The following is a 14,983-nucleotide window of genomic DNA, read 5'->3' as shown; positions in this document are numbered from 1 at the left end:
GATAGTCATTTCTATACGGCGCATTGCGATAGGAATTGAAATAGTGTGTTTTCTGTACGTACTGATTCCCCTGTTGCTGTGCATTACTATTTGTTGGGGCCGACGCTATACGCGTACGCGGTGAAACATTTAAGCTTGGTTGACCTTGTACATTACATTGTTGGTTAGGTATGCTAACCGGTTGGTTTTGTTGCTGTTGTTGGGAAAAACCTCTATTGTTACCAAAATGTGGTTCCTGTTGCTGATAATTTTGACGATACAGATAATTAAAATTTTGCCTGTTATTAAAGTTCTGGTGGTTGTCGTTCCTGAAGCGTCTATTAACTTTGCTATTGAAATTGCGTGGCTGATCGTAATTGCTGTATGTTTGTTGACCTTGGTTATTACACGAAAAGTTTTTGTTTATAAAAGAATAATCCGATTGTTGCACTTCCAAAAGCTGTAACAGATCTCTGAATGCCGAAATATTTTCCTTCTGATGACCCGTTAAAAGTGACACTCTTAATGATCATGGTATTTAGAAATACATAATTGAATAAGTGCAGATTCACTGTATGGTTCACTTAAGTACTGGTTTTATTGGACCATGTGCTCAAAAAATTGCGTGACACTGGGAAAATTTGAGTTCTCATAATTTGGTAAACTAATTACTTGATCCTTAATTCGGCGCTGTGTCGTCTTCGACCAGTACGCTGACAGAAAAGAATTCTGAAATTCTTCTACTGAGTAGTATTGTCTCGCGATCGGTCTCATACGAGTTGGAGGTTCGCCTTCCAAAAAACTGCAAATAAATTCAAGTTTATGCGTTACAGGTCAAGTCGGTGGAAAAGCAAAGCTAAATTTTTGTATCCAATCCAAGGGGTGGATCTGTGTTCTGTCATTTTTAAATACTTTAAATTTTCTCACTGATAGAAAATGTTTGTAATCAAAATTATCGTCTCTGTACGTCTGAACAGGTTCATGATTGTATGAGAATCTATTTGTCTGTGACTGTTCGCAATCTAAGTCACGTACTCTCTGTAAATTACCTAAATTATAATGGTTGTGTGAGTCTGACAAATGTTCGCCAAGTGGCGTCTACTGTGATGTATTAAACGCTGAAACATTTTTCATCTCTGTTGTCTCTTGCTGTAAAGTTGACAATTTTCTATGTAATGTATTATTAGACGAATCTATCTCACTGATCGTCTGCTGTAAATTTTGGAATTCAGGTGTTTGATTAAACGAAATCGGTGAAGTATTGTCTGATTTGCTGTCATTATTACTTTCAATAACGTCAATACGACTGGCCAATTCATCACATTTTTCAGTCAGTATTTTTACCTGATCATCGTTTTTAGTGTCAGAAGCATTAATTTGTTTTTGTATTTTACGTGTGGTTTCATTCAATTTTTTAACTTCAGCTTTGATGACATCGGAATCCTGTGTTAGTTCTAATTGTTCGAGTCTGTCGGTCACTGTCTGAAAATCTGTTGTGTGTGTATCTGTTTTTGTTTTAAGATCAGAAATTTCATCACGCAATTCGGTGTTCAACTGTTTGATTGTATTAATTTCGTCCGATACAGTAGCAATATTGTTGTCTACGTATGTTTTTGCTTTCGTAAACAATTTGCGTTTATCTTCCTGTCTCTGTGCGGTAATTGTTTCCATAACTTGTCCCTTTACTTTATTCTGTTCCTGTATAAATTTACGGAAACGCGTTTCACTGTTTTGTAGGTGCTGATTAAAACGTTCGTCAATTTGACTGTTCTGATGGTCGAATTTCGCGTCTACCTTTGCATCCAGTGTGCGCGAAAGTTCTGCTGTCATTAATTTAAACTCGTCGCGTAACTGTGTTGCTTTTTCCGAGCATTGTTTACCGACTGCACTAATTTCGTCTCTAATTGATTCTGTTGTAGCTGTTTGCATATCCCTTAATTCTTGAGCAACAGATCTAATTTCTTCACTACTTTTCCTAGCACAAGCCTCAATTTCCTCACGTAATTGTTTTTTAGTATCACGACATTGTGCGGCAACGGCCGTAATCTGTTCACTAAGCTGTCTGGAATTGTTGTCTAATTTTTCATTAAGGGTGTCATGTTTTTCATTAAGTTGTTTGAAATTGTTGTCTTGTTTTTCACTAAGTTGTTTGAAATTTTTATTAAGTTGTTTGTTCTGTTCACTATTTTGTTTGAAGTTTTCACTATTTTCTTGTCTGAGATTCTCGTTAAGTTGTATCATTAATGCTATGACTCAATCCATGTCAAAATTAGCTACTGTATTCTTTGTGCTGTTTAATGGCGTATCTGCAATTGTCACGTTTTCTGTAACCATTTGGTTATTCTGTGATTCTTGAAAATGTTCGCCAGTCGGATGTGCACTGTTAGTCCCTAAATCGGAATTAAATAAATCTGACGTACTTGGAGTACACTGTTCATTTTCATCAGAAAAATTTGTCTGTTTATCACGTAAATTTTGCAAACCGGGTGTGTCAAGCTGGGCAGCGCTCATTGCAACAGAACGCCCCGCGTTATCAATTGTCGTTAAATTAACAGAGGACACAATTGAATTCGTTTGTTCATCACTAGGATAAAAATAATTACAAGTAGTCGGTACGCACTGATTGTCTGTAAATGGAGGATTGTCATCATTACACTGCATGTCGCAAGTACTATCGGTCAAGTTATTTGAGTCGGCTATTTCACTCATTATATATCGCGATGTACTGTTAACAGTTTTTCGTGGCATTTTTTACTAATCAAAAATTATTCACAAATGAAACAAAGACAATGAAAAATCCAACAGACACTATAATAACAAACAGCAACAAATTGCCGATGATCTGTGGAAGAAAGAGTGACAAATTAGTAAATGCGTTGCGCCAAATGCTAATTACATTTAAGTAATTAATAGCAGATATTTGACTACTTATCAGAAGATTCACAAAGAAATACGATCCTGGTCCGGATGTCGCCAAGTGTAACCTCCCCGCAATATTTTAATAAATGAGAATTTGTGAAATGGAGCCAAATGTAAGCTCCTAACAAAAATAATGTTTAATAATAATGCAAAATGGAACCATAAACCAACAATAATATTAATTAAATAATGAACCATGAACGAAATGTAACCTCCTAACAGAAATAATAATATCTGGTAAATTTTATAAGGACAGCAGCGCTGACCTTCGGCCCTGTATTCTGAATAACGAAAGCAAAAATTCTTACCTCAATAAAAACTGCAACTATATCTGCTCTTATTTATCGACACAGCTTCGTGCAATGCTGGCGTATATATATATTTTTTTGATTCTTCGAAGGGATGCATAGGAAAAATTCTTTAAATTGAAATGAATGCTTTTTCTTCAAAAGAGTGGAAAAATTCTTTAAATTGAAATGATTACTTTTCTTTAAAAGATTTACTTTATAAAAAAATTATTATTGGGGCATTTTTTCTGAACAAATTAAATTACAATTAACATATATTATTAAATATGCGCAAGGCTGCTTCTTTACCTTCTACAATAATACTCATTCTCCAGAGTCCCGAGCAGAGCAGACTGCCGACACGCGCGGGCACGCGCCGACCACTGCATACTACAGCTTACTAGCACGGACTAAAGACTAAAACCGACTGCCTACTAGCGCAGACTACAGACTGACTGACGCCGACTCGCGCCGACTAGCGACAAGCAACAACTAACTACATACTACTCTCTGGTCAGAGACTCTGCCATGCCTCGCCCATCGCCGGCAACGCATACGTCTTACAAGAGTTAGTGTCAAAGAAGAAACAACTTGAAATGTCATGCATGAAGTGGCAGCTTTTCACGCATCTCAGTATTTGTGGCCACATATCTTATGAACTCGGTGTCCTAAAATTATGTAATTTTGCAGGTACAATGAAGAACCAAGGAAGCTGGTATACCTGCCTAATATCGTGTAACGCCCCCCCCCCCCGCCCCCCCCCCCCCCCCCCCCGAGCACGCAGGAGTGCCGCATCACGGCGAGACATGGACTCGACTAGTGTCTGAAGTAGTACTGGAGGGAATTGACACCATGAGCCCTGCAGGGCTGTCCATAAATCGGTAACAGTACGAAGGGATGTAGGTCTCTTCTGCACAGCACGTTTCAGGGCATCCCGGGTATGCTGAATAACCTGGGAGTTTGGTGGCCAGTGGAAGTGTTTGAAAATCAGAAGAGTGTTCTGGAGCCACTCTGTAGCTATTCTGGACGTGCGAGGTGTCGCATTGTCCTGCTGGAATTGCCCAGGTCCGTCGGGATGGACATGAATGGATGCACGTGATCAGACAGGATGGTTACGTAAGTGTCACTTGCCAGACGTGTCCCGTATCATTCAAACTGCACAGGCCACACGCCATTACAGAGCCTCCATAAGCTTCAACAGTACCCTGCTGACACGCACGATCCGTGGATTCCTGAGGTTGTCCCCATACCCGTATACGTCCATCCTCTCGATACAATTTGAAACGAGACTCGTGCAACAAGGCAACATGTTTCCATATGCTTTGTGTCGTGCTGTTATCAAAGGTACACGACTGCGCCTTTGGCTCAGAAAACTCACATCGATGACGCTTCGTTGGATAATTCGCAGGATGATGCTGGTTGATGGCCCAATTTGCGTTGAACGATTCTCTTCAGTCGCCGATGGTATCGCTCTTGCAGGATGTTTTTCCGGCCCCAGTTGGAGATTTGATGTTTTACGGGAGTCCTGATATTCACAGTACACTCGTGAAACAGTCGTCCGAGAAAATCCCCACTTCATCGCTGCCCCGGAGATACTGAGCCCCATCGCTCGTGCGCCGACTGTAACACCAAGTTCAAATTCACTTAAATCTTGATAACCTGCCATTGTAGTAGCAGTAACCGATCTAGCAATTGCGACAGACACTTGTCTTATATACGGGGTGATCAAAAAGTCAGTATAAATTTGAAAACTGAATAAATAACGGAATAATGTAGATAGAGAGGTACAAATTGACACACATGCTTGGAATGACATGGGGTTTTATTAGAACCAAAAAAGTACAAACGTTCAAAAATGTCCGACAGATGGCGCTTCATCTGATCAGAATAGCAATAATTAGCATAACAAAGTAACACAAAGATGATGTTCTTTACAGGAAATGATCAATATGTCCACCATCATTCCTCAACAATAGCTGTAGTCGAGGAATAATGTTGTGAACAGCACTGTAAAGCATGTCCGGAGTTACGGTGAGGCATTGGCGTCGGATGTTGTCTTTAAGCATCCCTAGGGATGTCGGTCGATCACGATACACTTGCGACTTCAGGTAACCCCAAAGCCAATAATCGCACTGACTGAGTTCTCGGGACCTGGGAGGCAAAGCTGCCGCTGCGGCTGGGCGGTGTGGTCCTGTCTCCGCTGTAAGGGTAAAACATATGCTTATTCTTTAATGATGATATCAATTAGAAAAAATAATTTTTGATGAATAACTTACATATTACTTTTGAATTCACAATGATTCTTAGCGTTTTGTGAATGTTTGCTAGAAATGGTTCAAGTTGTTGTTTATTGTTTCCAGTTCGTAAGGGCATGTTTTGTGTAGTAACTTAAGCATTTATTTGTGATGATTGATTTGTTTAAATGAGGACAAAAATTTTTCATTTTTATTCTTTCACTGGCAAGGGACAAGAATCATTGACAAACCGACGTATTTATGTATTAAAAGGTGTAAGGTGTCAGGCAAATCCAACACCTTCCATGAAAACCCTGACATGATAAGCAAATCCAGTAGTATGTCACATAGCTCCGAATAAATCGTGACATTAAATTAACCAAAGTAATACGAGTAACGAGTGAGCAAATGGAATTCCACAGACTAACAGTAGAATGCCTAAATGCATGTCATACCTTCCCAATGTGAGACAGTCGCAGTTCAGAGGGGAGAAACGAGAACAGAAGCCGAGAGCAGAACCGTGTTAAGCTGGAAGGCCCGACGATAAGGGACGGACGGACACCCACGTCGCCAGCTAACCGCTAGGACCACACCACCCGCAAGTTTTAGCGTGAGACTTTTTCGCGTCTCTGTTACGTCAGGACCACCCCTCAGCCAATGTTAGAAGCTAGAGCTCTCCAGAAGAACAGTATAGATGTTACGTTAACACAAAAAGGGCTACACCACCCGCAAGTTTTAGCGTGAGACTTTTTCGCGTCTTTGTTACGTTAGGACCTCCCCCCAGCCCATGTTAAAAGATAGAGCCCTCCAGAAGAACAGTATAGATCTTACGATAACGCTAAAAGGACCACACCAGCTGCAAGTTTTAGCGTGAGACTTTTTCGCGTCTCTGTTTCGTTGCAAGCCTTAAAAAACATTGCCCTACCACGAAAAGTATAACGTTTCTCATTGGATAGACAGAATTTTTGTAGGCGGAGCTTAAGGTTAACATTGAGACTCTGATTGCTCAGACGAAAACACAGTCAGATAGTTTTTTTAAACCAACTTCGGTAAATTGTAGTAAGGAGAAGTTAGGAGAGAGTTACTTCCGAGACAGCGAGGTGAGCGGAGCTGTGCTGCCCGCTGCCCCCTGACGAACACCGACAAGGTAATGAACGCACGCGATGCCGCATAACAGCGCATAAAGCTTCACTCAGAACTGCAGAAGTCTCATCTGTTACACCCCCTTTTTGCGTAATACTAGTGTCGATCGTCAATTAAAGCTCATGGTGTTCACATTTGCCACTTTAAGTAAAAAATCTGAAACGCGATGGTTTTTCTGTTATATAGTTATTGAGAAGCCACATCAGCCACTGTAATTTACGACAAGTTAGATAAGTAATTAAAGATAATTGAGGGTCACTGTAGACCAGTTTGATAGTTTTTTCTTTTGTGAAACTTAATTTAAACCTAGATTATAGATGTGATATGGCATAGGTCATCGTTCGATCCATTGTAGAACTTGGAAACCCATTCAGGGAATATTCGTTCACATTTTTGTTGAACGCTGTTGGTTTTTACCATCCTGTATTAAAACATCTCCTTTTATTAATAGTGCAATTTATAAACAATGTTTTGTGAGTAGAATAAAATTTCCAATGCTTTTTCGACGTTATTTTACCAGCTAACTAAAAATAGGAAAGCCTTGAACCCCTTCCACTAAATTTAGTTAGTATTTAGATTCTTTTACAGGGAGTGCAGTGGAGCTGACGCTGAAATCATTAAGTATTTGGTTACATCATCGCTAGTCTCACTGAACTCTTCTGAATTCTACATGTCATGTGTGGTCTGGCGTCTGCTTACCCTTACAGCGATACCTTCAGGTATTATGCGATATGTGTACCATATTTTTATGAAATCGGTCTACTGGTTTAGGAGGAGATATGGAGTAGACAAACAGAGGTATGGATACTGTTAAAAACAAAAAAAAAAAGACTGTCTGACTTCTACAATATTGTGCAATCTAGCATGCACCTATCAAGGTCACATGACGTATTATCTATGGGTACAATTAATCAAAAGTCGGGTATTTATCACTTTATAACTGAACATTACGTACTACTAACATGTCACAGGAGGTATTAGAAGTACACGAACACTTAATGTAATGTAGTTCGCTCGCAAATGACCGATCTTAACGTCCTTACTCTGTGCCATCGTAGTTTGCACTGTCTGGCTGGCGTGAATCACTTCTCTGGGCGGTCTTTCGTTCGCTTTGTAGGCGATTTTGCACCAAGTTTTCCGTAAGCTCGTAGTATATCAATGTTTTACATCAAGTTAACTGTAAAATGATGATCTAAATACCTCATAATAGTGTAGTACTGGGTCGATCACTCGTGCTATTTGACAATCTATTCAGGATTAATTTAATTAGTATCCACACATATGTAGAACTTAAAGTCCAACGCTGCTTTTTTCTGTCTGTATTTGAAGCCTAATCTCAGAGATCGAACTGGGATTTTGATTCAATTTTCACTAATAGTTGGACTAAGAGTGATATTTGTGCACATTTTTATAATTATACTACTTAGCATTCAGTTGGCGCTTGGAGGGACATATCATGACAATAGCGGGAGTTATTATCTGGCCAGTAACAGCGGAGGCCTAATGTGGCGGGAAAAGCAGTAACGCAATAGCAGACGCATCTACACAGAGCAGCGAAGCTTGACCAGAATCTGCACACGTCTACCACTAATATCAAAATAGCCCGTCCAGTTGGCCGTGCGGTCTAACGCATGGCTTTCCGGGTGGGAAGGAGCGCCTGGTCCCAGGCACGAATCCACCCGGCGGATATGTGTCGAGGTCCGGTGAACCAGCCAGTCTGAGGATGGTTTTTAGGCGGTTTTCCACCTGCCTCGGCGAATGCGGGCTGGTTCCCCTTATTCGGCCACAGTCACACTATGTCGGCGATTGCTGCGCAAACAAGTCCTCCGCGACGCGTACACCCCCATTACTGTACTACGCAAACATAGGGGTTACACTCGTCTGGTGTGAGACGTTGCCTGGGTGGTCCACCTGGGGCCGAACCGCACAATAACCCTGGGTTCGGTGTTGGGCGGCGGAGGGGTGAAGTGGACTGCGGTAGCCGTTCAAATGGTTCAAATGGCTCTGAGGACTATAGGACTTGACATCTATGGTCATCAGTCCCCTAGAACTTAGAACTACTTAAACCTAACTAACCTAAGAACATCATACAACAGCCAGTCATCACGAGACAGAGAAAATCCCTGACCCCGCCGGGAATCGAACCCGGGAACCCGGGCGCGGGAAGCGAGAACGCCACCGCAGCCGTCGTGTGGTCGTGGACTACTGCGGCTGTGACGGGGACGGAGCCTCTCCGTCGTTTCTAGGTCCCCTGTTAACATACAATACAATATCGAAATATATTATAAAGTCCTCCGTCAAATATTTTTCTGCTTTTGTGTAAAGGCTAATCTCAGAAACCACAGTAGGGTTTTTGATACGGTTTTCAGTAATAGACAGACAGATTCAAATGGAGGGTTTGTATATATAATTTATTACCGCTATTCCAGATGAAACATTTGACAATAGATATTTAACGCTAACCGTGTGAAGGCAATGCGGCTCGCTAGCCTACACTAATAATAAAACATTAAAACCGTCTCATATGTCTGAAAACGATTTTCACCGATAACTTGAGCGTAGATTGGGTCAATATTAGTCTATGTCCTCAAATTCGGAACACGAAAAATTAAGGTATCGTAATTTAACGTTTTATTCGGCATTATATCAGCTTAGTTGTTCGGCTGTGTAATCATCGAGGAGTATTCCACGGAAGAACCAGTAGTTGGCACTGTTAGTTTTTTTTTTTTTTTTTTTTTTTTTTTTATCGCAGTGACAGATGTATTTTCGGAAGTCTACGCCAGTGACAGAGTTAAGTGCCACATTATTATCTTTACTAATACAAACTAACATTTGATTTACTTGGTTAAGATGTATGGATTTGCTTTGCTTCTGTCGATAGGTCCTGTTTTTATCTTAGGAGAAACATATTAAGTTTTCCCGTACCATCTACGCCCGTCCTGTCCGTCTCTTCCCCACGCTCACCTACCCTGGACTCGCCGTTGACCGTCACCTCACCTGATTCCTCATATCCGCTCTATCCAGTCCAAAGCCCACAACCGCCTCCGACTCCTTAAACGCCTCTCTGGGCGGACATGGGTGTTGTACTCCTCTACCATCTTCCACACCTACAAATCCTTAATCTGTCCCATCCTCTGTTATGCCAGTCCCGCCTGGATATACCTCTCCCCCCTCCCCGATTCTATAAGTCCCTCCAGATTCTTGAGCGCCATGCACTCTGCCTCGCCTTCGTATATGCCTCCCGTCCCCCCTTGCAGATCCTCTATGATCTGATTCATTTCCCCCCGCTGGTCCTTTTCCTCGAACATATCCGCGTCCTCTACATCTCCCGCCGACTTGATCCTCCTCATCCCCTGGTTGCTCCTCTCCTCTCGAACCCCCGCCCTCTGCCGTGCCTTCACCGTTGTATCCTCCCTACCCTCCACGACTACACTCTTCATCTCCTTTCCCAAGATGGTTTCCATCAATTCTTCCTCGTGGATGATGTCTTCTCTCCCTTCACCTATCCCTCCTATAGACTCAGATCCTCACCTCCTCCTCTCTCTCGCCCTCTGTCCTTTCCTCGGGCTCCCTCTCCCCCCTTCCATCCTGTTTTTTCCCCGCCTACGCTCTCTCTGATTCCCTTTCTCCCCGAGTCCTTTCGTTTTCCCCCCTCTGGGAACGGGCGAATCGAAATGCAATAAAAAAAAAACATGTATTAAGTTTGCTTTGTGATTTGGGTGCCTACTTATGGGTTTTTATTTTGTTTTATTTACTAATAAAAATGCCTTGAGAACCGACGAGCCTTTATGAATACACCGAAACTGCTAAAAGACTAAGGAATATGGGGTCTTAAGAATCCAATGCAGATAGTGAGACTCAAGAACATTACGCGTTAACCTCCTGTTTGGAAATTCCTTCAGAAACCTAGGCGCGACATACCTCTGATCGAGAGTATCGTTAATAATCTCGCATCTCAGAGCTCTTCACTCTCAGAAGCTTGAAGTTACTTCTCTCCAACATAACATCACAGAAGCAGAAAATTTGATGGGATGTGACAGGCGAACAGGTTTTAATAACCCGAATCCCCCTTATTCCTAACAATAAACAGTTTAGGTTTAAAAATGAATAATTCATGATGAGCTTATGTTATGCCGTGACCATAAATAAAGCGGGAGAGGCTCTGCGTAGTTTTCTTCCGTGTTACTGAAGCAAACAAGCTCTTTGTTCATATCCTCAACGCTAGTACTTCAAACTTTGTACGCAAAGCAGATCCATAAGTTAAAAACAAATTCCTTGGATATGAGGCCTTGGGCACAGACGTTAATAAAGACCCGTGCAATGTGGGTTTTTTCTGAAAGTTAATAAATAAAAATAAGTAGGTTCGCATGCAGAGAAGAGGATTATGCTCTTTAGCCATAGGTAGCTTCTGTTGGTGCAATATGCATGACCATCTGCATCATACGCTGTGGTGCCCTCATCCTACATTATGACATGAGTCACTTATAATAAGCTCGCTCAATTCATTTGTAATCTTTAGGAATAAAACAATAACTCTTAGTCAGAAATGTTGCATCATGAGGCCAGAGGTTGATCAACGCGTTATTGACTTCCTGACTTTGTAAAGGTCTTTCTCATGAATGAACAATTGAATTTCTCTGAAATTGTAATCATTTATTTGCCTGTATCTGTAAGTACATTACATCTACCGACCTCTGCACCATTCGGCTAATTTCTTCGTGGCAGAATGAAATTTTCACTCTACAGCGAAGTGTGCGCTGATATGAAGTTTTCTTCGTGGTACTTCGTCTTATTTTTTAATTCTTTTTTATTTTTTTGTCTCCTACTCCACCAGTTTCGCTTTCTATCCAGTGACGATAGCCCACCAATAGTACCCAGAGAAATTTCACCCAATGCATGAGCAGGACAAAACTCCCTTTCATATATGAATGTCACATTGATCTTTGACAATTTTCAGCTAACCGCGAATACCAGAGCATACTGAAGATAATCCCAGCAGAGGTGTCGATGGAGTGTAATTAGGAGACATTGAAGAGGAACATGACGCAGCCTAACAAAGTAGATTTTTCCTTCAATTACCTTAAAATTAAGAGGCACTTCGTCCTGAATTAGAAATTTTTTTCGATTGTTATTCAGCTTCTTGATTGATGGAGTTGTTTGATGTCCTCCTGAGAGTACCGTGACAAATTTAGTCCAACTGGCGCGTTAGACCATCCAAACTCCGAGTTGACTGGGGGTCCCAGCCCATAATGCTCCAAACGTCCTCAATTGGGGAGAGATCCGAGATCCTCCTGGCCAAGTTAGGGTTTAATAAGAACGAAGACGACGATTAGAAACTCTCGCCTTACGCAGGCTGTCATTATCTTGACGTAATGTCATGATGGGCAACAAAACGGGGCATAAAGTATAGTCGATGTACGGCTGTGCTTTACGGGTGCCGCGGATGACAACCAAAGGGGTCCTGCCATGAAATGGTATGGCACTTCACATCACCATTCCTGGTTGCCAGGTCGTGTGGTGGGCAACAATGAGGTTGGTATCCCACCTCAGTCCGTGGCATCTCCAGACACATCTTCGGCCTCTAGTAATGATAAGTCCCACTTGGAACTGAGCCCTGATTCAGCGACGACGCATCTGGAGACGTACGAGGCAACACGTGATACCAATCTGACTGTCACCCGCCATACAGATCGACAAGCAGAAGTGATGGTCTGGGGCGCCATTTCGCTTCATAGCAGGATCCATTTGATTGTCATCTGCGACACCGTTACAGCACATCTGAACATCGACGCTGTTCTATGCCCCACTTCGTTGCTCTTCACGGTAAGCCGTTCTGAGCTTGGAGCATTATGAGCAGGACCCTCCATTCAGCTCAACGCGTCAGTTGGTCTGAATTTGGCACGACGCCCCTCAGGAGCACATTCAGAAACTCTGTCAATCAATGCAAAGCTGTATAACTACTTTTTCGATGAGCAGAGATGGACCAACGCGTTATTGACTTCTCCACTTGTGAAGCACTTCCTCTTCAGTAAAACATCAAAAGTTTTTGGAATTTTAATTATTTGTTTGTCTGTACACGGGTACCGCACCCACCGAGTTACGTCTCATTCGTTTAATTCTTTGGTGGTGCGTCACTTTCTTTGTCTTAGAGTGTATTATTGTCACGTCGCAGATGTGGCTTCCTGGTTGATGTATTTCTCGTAGGCCGGCCGCTGTGACCGGAACCGCGTGACTGCTACGGTCGCAGGTTCGAATCCTGCCTCGGGCATGGATGTGTGTGATGTCCTTAGGTTAAGTAGATCTAAGTTCTAGGGGACTGATGATCTCAGATGTTAAGTCCCATAGTGCTTAGAGCCATTTGAAAGATGTTTCTCGCGCTGCGTGTTTACTTTCTTAATAACGGTTGATGTAGTTCATCTGTAAAGGAGACCGCTTATAAAACGCTAATACGACCTATTCTTGAGTACTGCTCGAGCGTTTGGGATCCCTATCAGGTCGGATTGAGGGAGGACATAGAAGCAATTCAGAGGCGGGCTGCTAGATTTGTTACTGGTAGGTTTGATCATCACACGAGTGTTACGGAAATGCTTCAGGAACTCGGGTGGGAGTCTCTGGAGGATAGGAGGCGTTTCTTCGTGAATCGCTACTGAGGAAATTTAGAGAACCAGAATTTGAGGCTTACTGCAGTACAATTTTACTGCCGCCAGCTTATATCTCGCGGAAAGACCGCCACGATAAGACATGACAGATTAGGTCTCGTACAGAGGCATATAGGCAGTCATTTTTCCCTCGTTCTGTTTGGGAGTGGAACAGGGAGAGAAGATGCTAGTTGTGGTACGAGGTACCCTCCACCACGGATCGTATGGTGGATTGCGGAGTATGTATGTAGATGTAGATGTAGAAAATGAAAGCAAAAAAGTTGTGTTACGATCTAAAAATTAAAGCGAAGGTGTCATGCATTAGAAATTAATACGTACTTTTACAGGGATGTAGACGGGAGGCTACGTAACTGGAAGCCCAAAGACGTCTTCTCTATTGATGTCACCTTTCAATTATCCCGCTAACACATCCAACGCCAAGAAATGTCTCTTAATTCTGAGTCGGTGAAAAATTCAAAATAAAGGCAAGCATGTGGAAGGTACATGTTATCTCTAGAGAGGTGATGCAAGCGGCTGTTCACAGCAGAGCTCACACAGTGAAGCGAGCGACGGCGCGGACCGTAAAGCGAATTGCGGCCTGGGCGCGGCGGCGTGCCCCTCTGTGCGGCTGCAAATTAAATTTTTTCTTGCCGTGGCCCTGCTCTGCGCTGCTCTGCTCTGCCCCTCCCCGGCCTTTTTCTTTGCGGCCCGAGGAACCGCGGCGGCCGCCCGACGACAGCGGACCGCACCGCGCTCGCCGTGGCCGGCCTGGCATTCCGCCGACGCCGCCTTCCCCGCCGCCCATCCCCATCCTATCCCATCCCATCCCATCCCATCCCATCCCGTCCCTGAGGGGCTCATTAATCTCGCGGGCCTCCGATTAGAGAGTGGACCAGCCAGCGGTTTTTCAGGGACGCAGTCTGCGACACGGAACTGCGCTGTTCCCTAGTTCCTTCGACAACTCCACCGAGTCCCCATCAGCCACTACTCAGATAATCTCTGATTCTGTTACGGTATCTATACATATTACAAAAATGTATTACGTATTCACATTCCAAATCTCCACCTAAACCGTTTTTCAGCCAACTTGGTACACATATGTAAGTCTGCAGGCTTTCGTGGCCGTTGTCACTGAAGTTAAAATCTTCTGGGTTATTAGGCCGCGTCAAGTTTTTTATAAAATGATCGACGTTTCGATCCCTCTACTGGGATCTTCCACAGGAACCTCTGATGTCCACTACCGCTAGAACACTGTGTTCTAGCAGTAGTAGACACCAGAAGAACCTGAGAAAGATCCCATCAGAGGGGCCGAAACGTCGATCATTTTAGAAAAAAAACATGACGTGGCCTAATAACCCAGAAGATTTTAACTTTGGTACACATATCTCATAGTGTCTGCAAAGAATCGCTGTGTAGTAGCAACGATCTATCTGTCAAAGAGGTGGGTATGGGGCTGAAAAAGAAATGTAACCCATGAGTCGCGAATACTCTGACTTTATTTATACAGTATTTGAGGATTAGAGCACTTAGGGACGCGCAACAAACTTCACACATATCTTGAAACTTTTAAGAAACATTTATCTCTCTGACGATTAGCACAAAATGATGAAAGGAAAAATGGCTGCCGTTTATTACATTTTCGCTCTTCATGCAGCTAAAACAGCAGCGCCAGGCATCACTTTCTAATTTATTACTTCTTTACTACTAAATTTACTCGCCACATATTTTCAGACAGTATTCACTTGTACCTCAGAAAGCACCTGCAAAATTATATCGTTGTACG

The sequence above is a fragment of the Schistocerca serialis genome, chromosome 9 (genome assembly GCF_023864345.2).
Source record: "Schistocerca serialis cubense isolate TAMUIC-IGC-003099 chromosome 9, iqSchSeri2.2, whole genome shotgun sequence".
NCBI lineage: Eukaryota > Metazoa > Arthropoda > Insecta > Orthoptera > Acrididae > Schistocerca > Schistocerca serialis.
The sequence above is the reverse complement of the archived record's forward strand: the minus strand, read 5'-3'. Positions refer to the sequence as shown.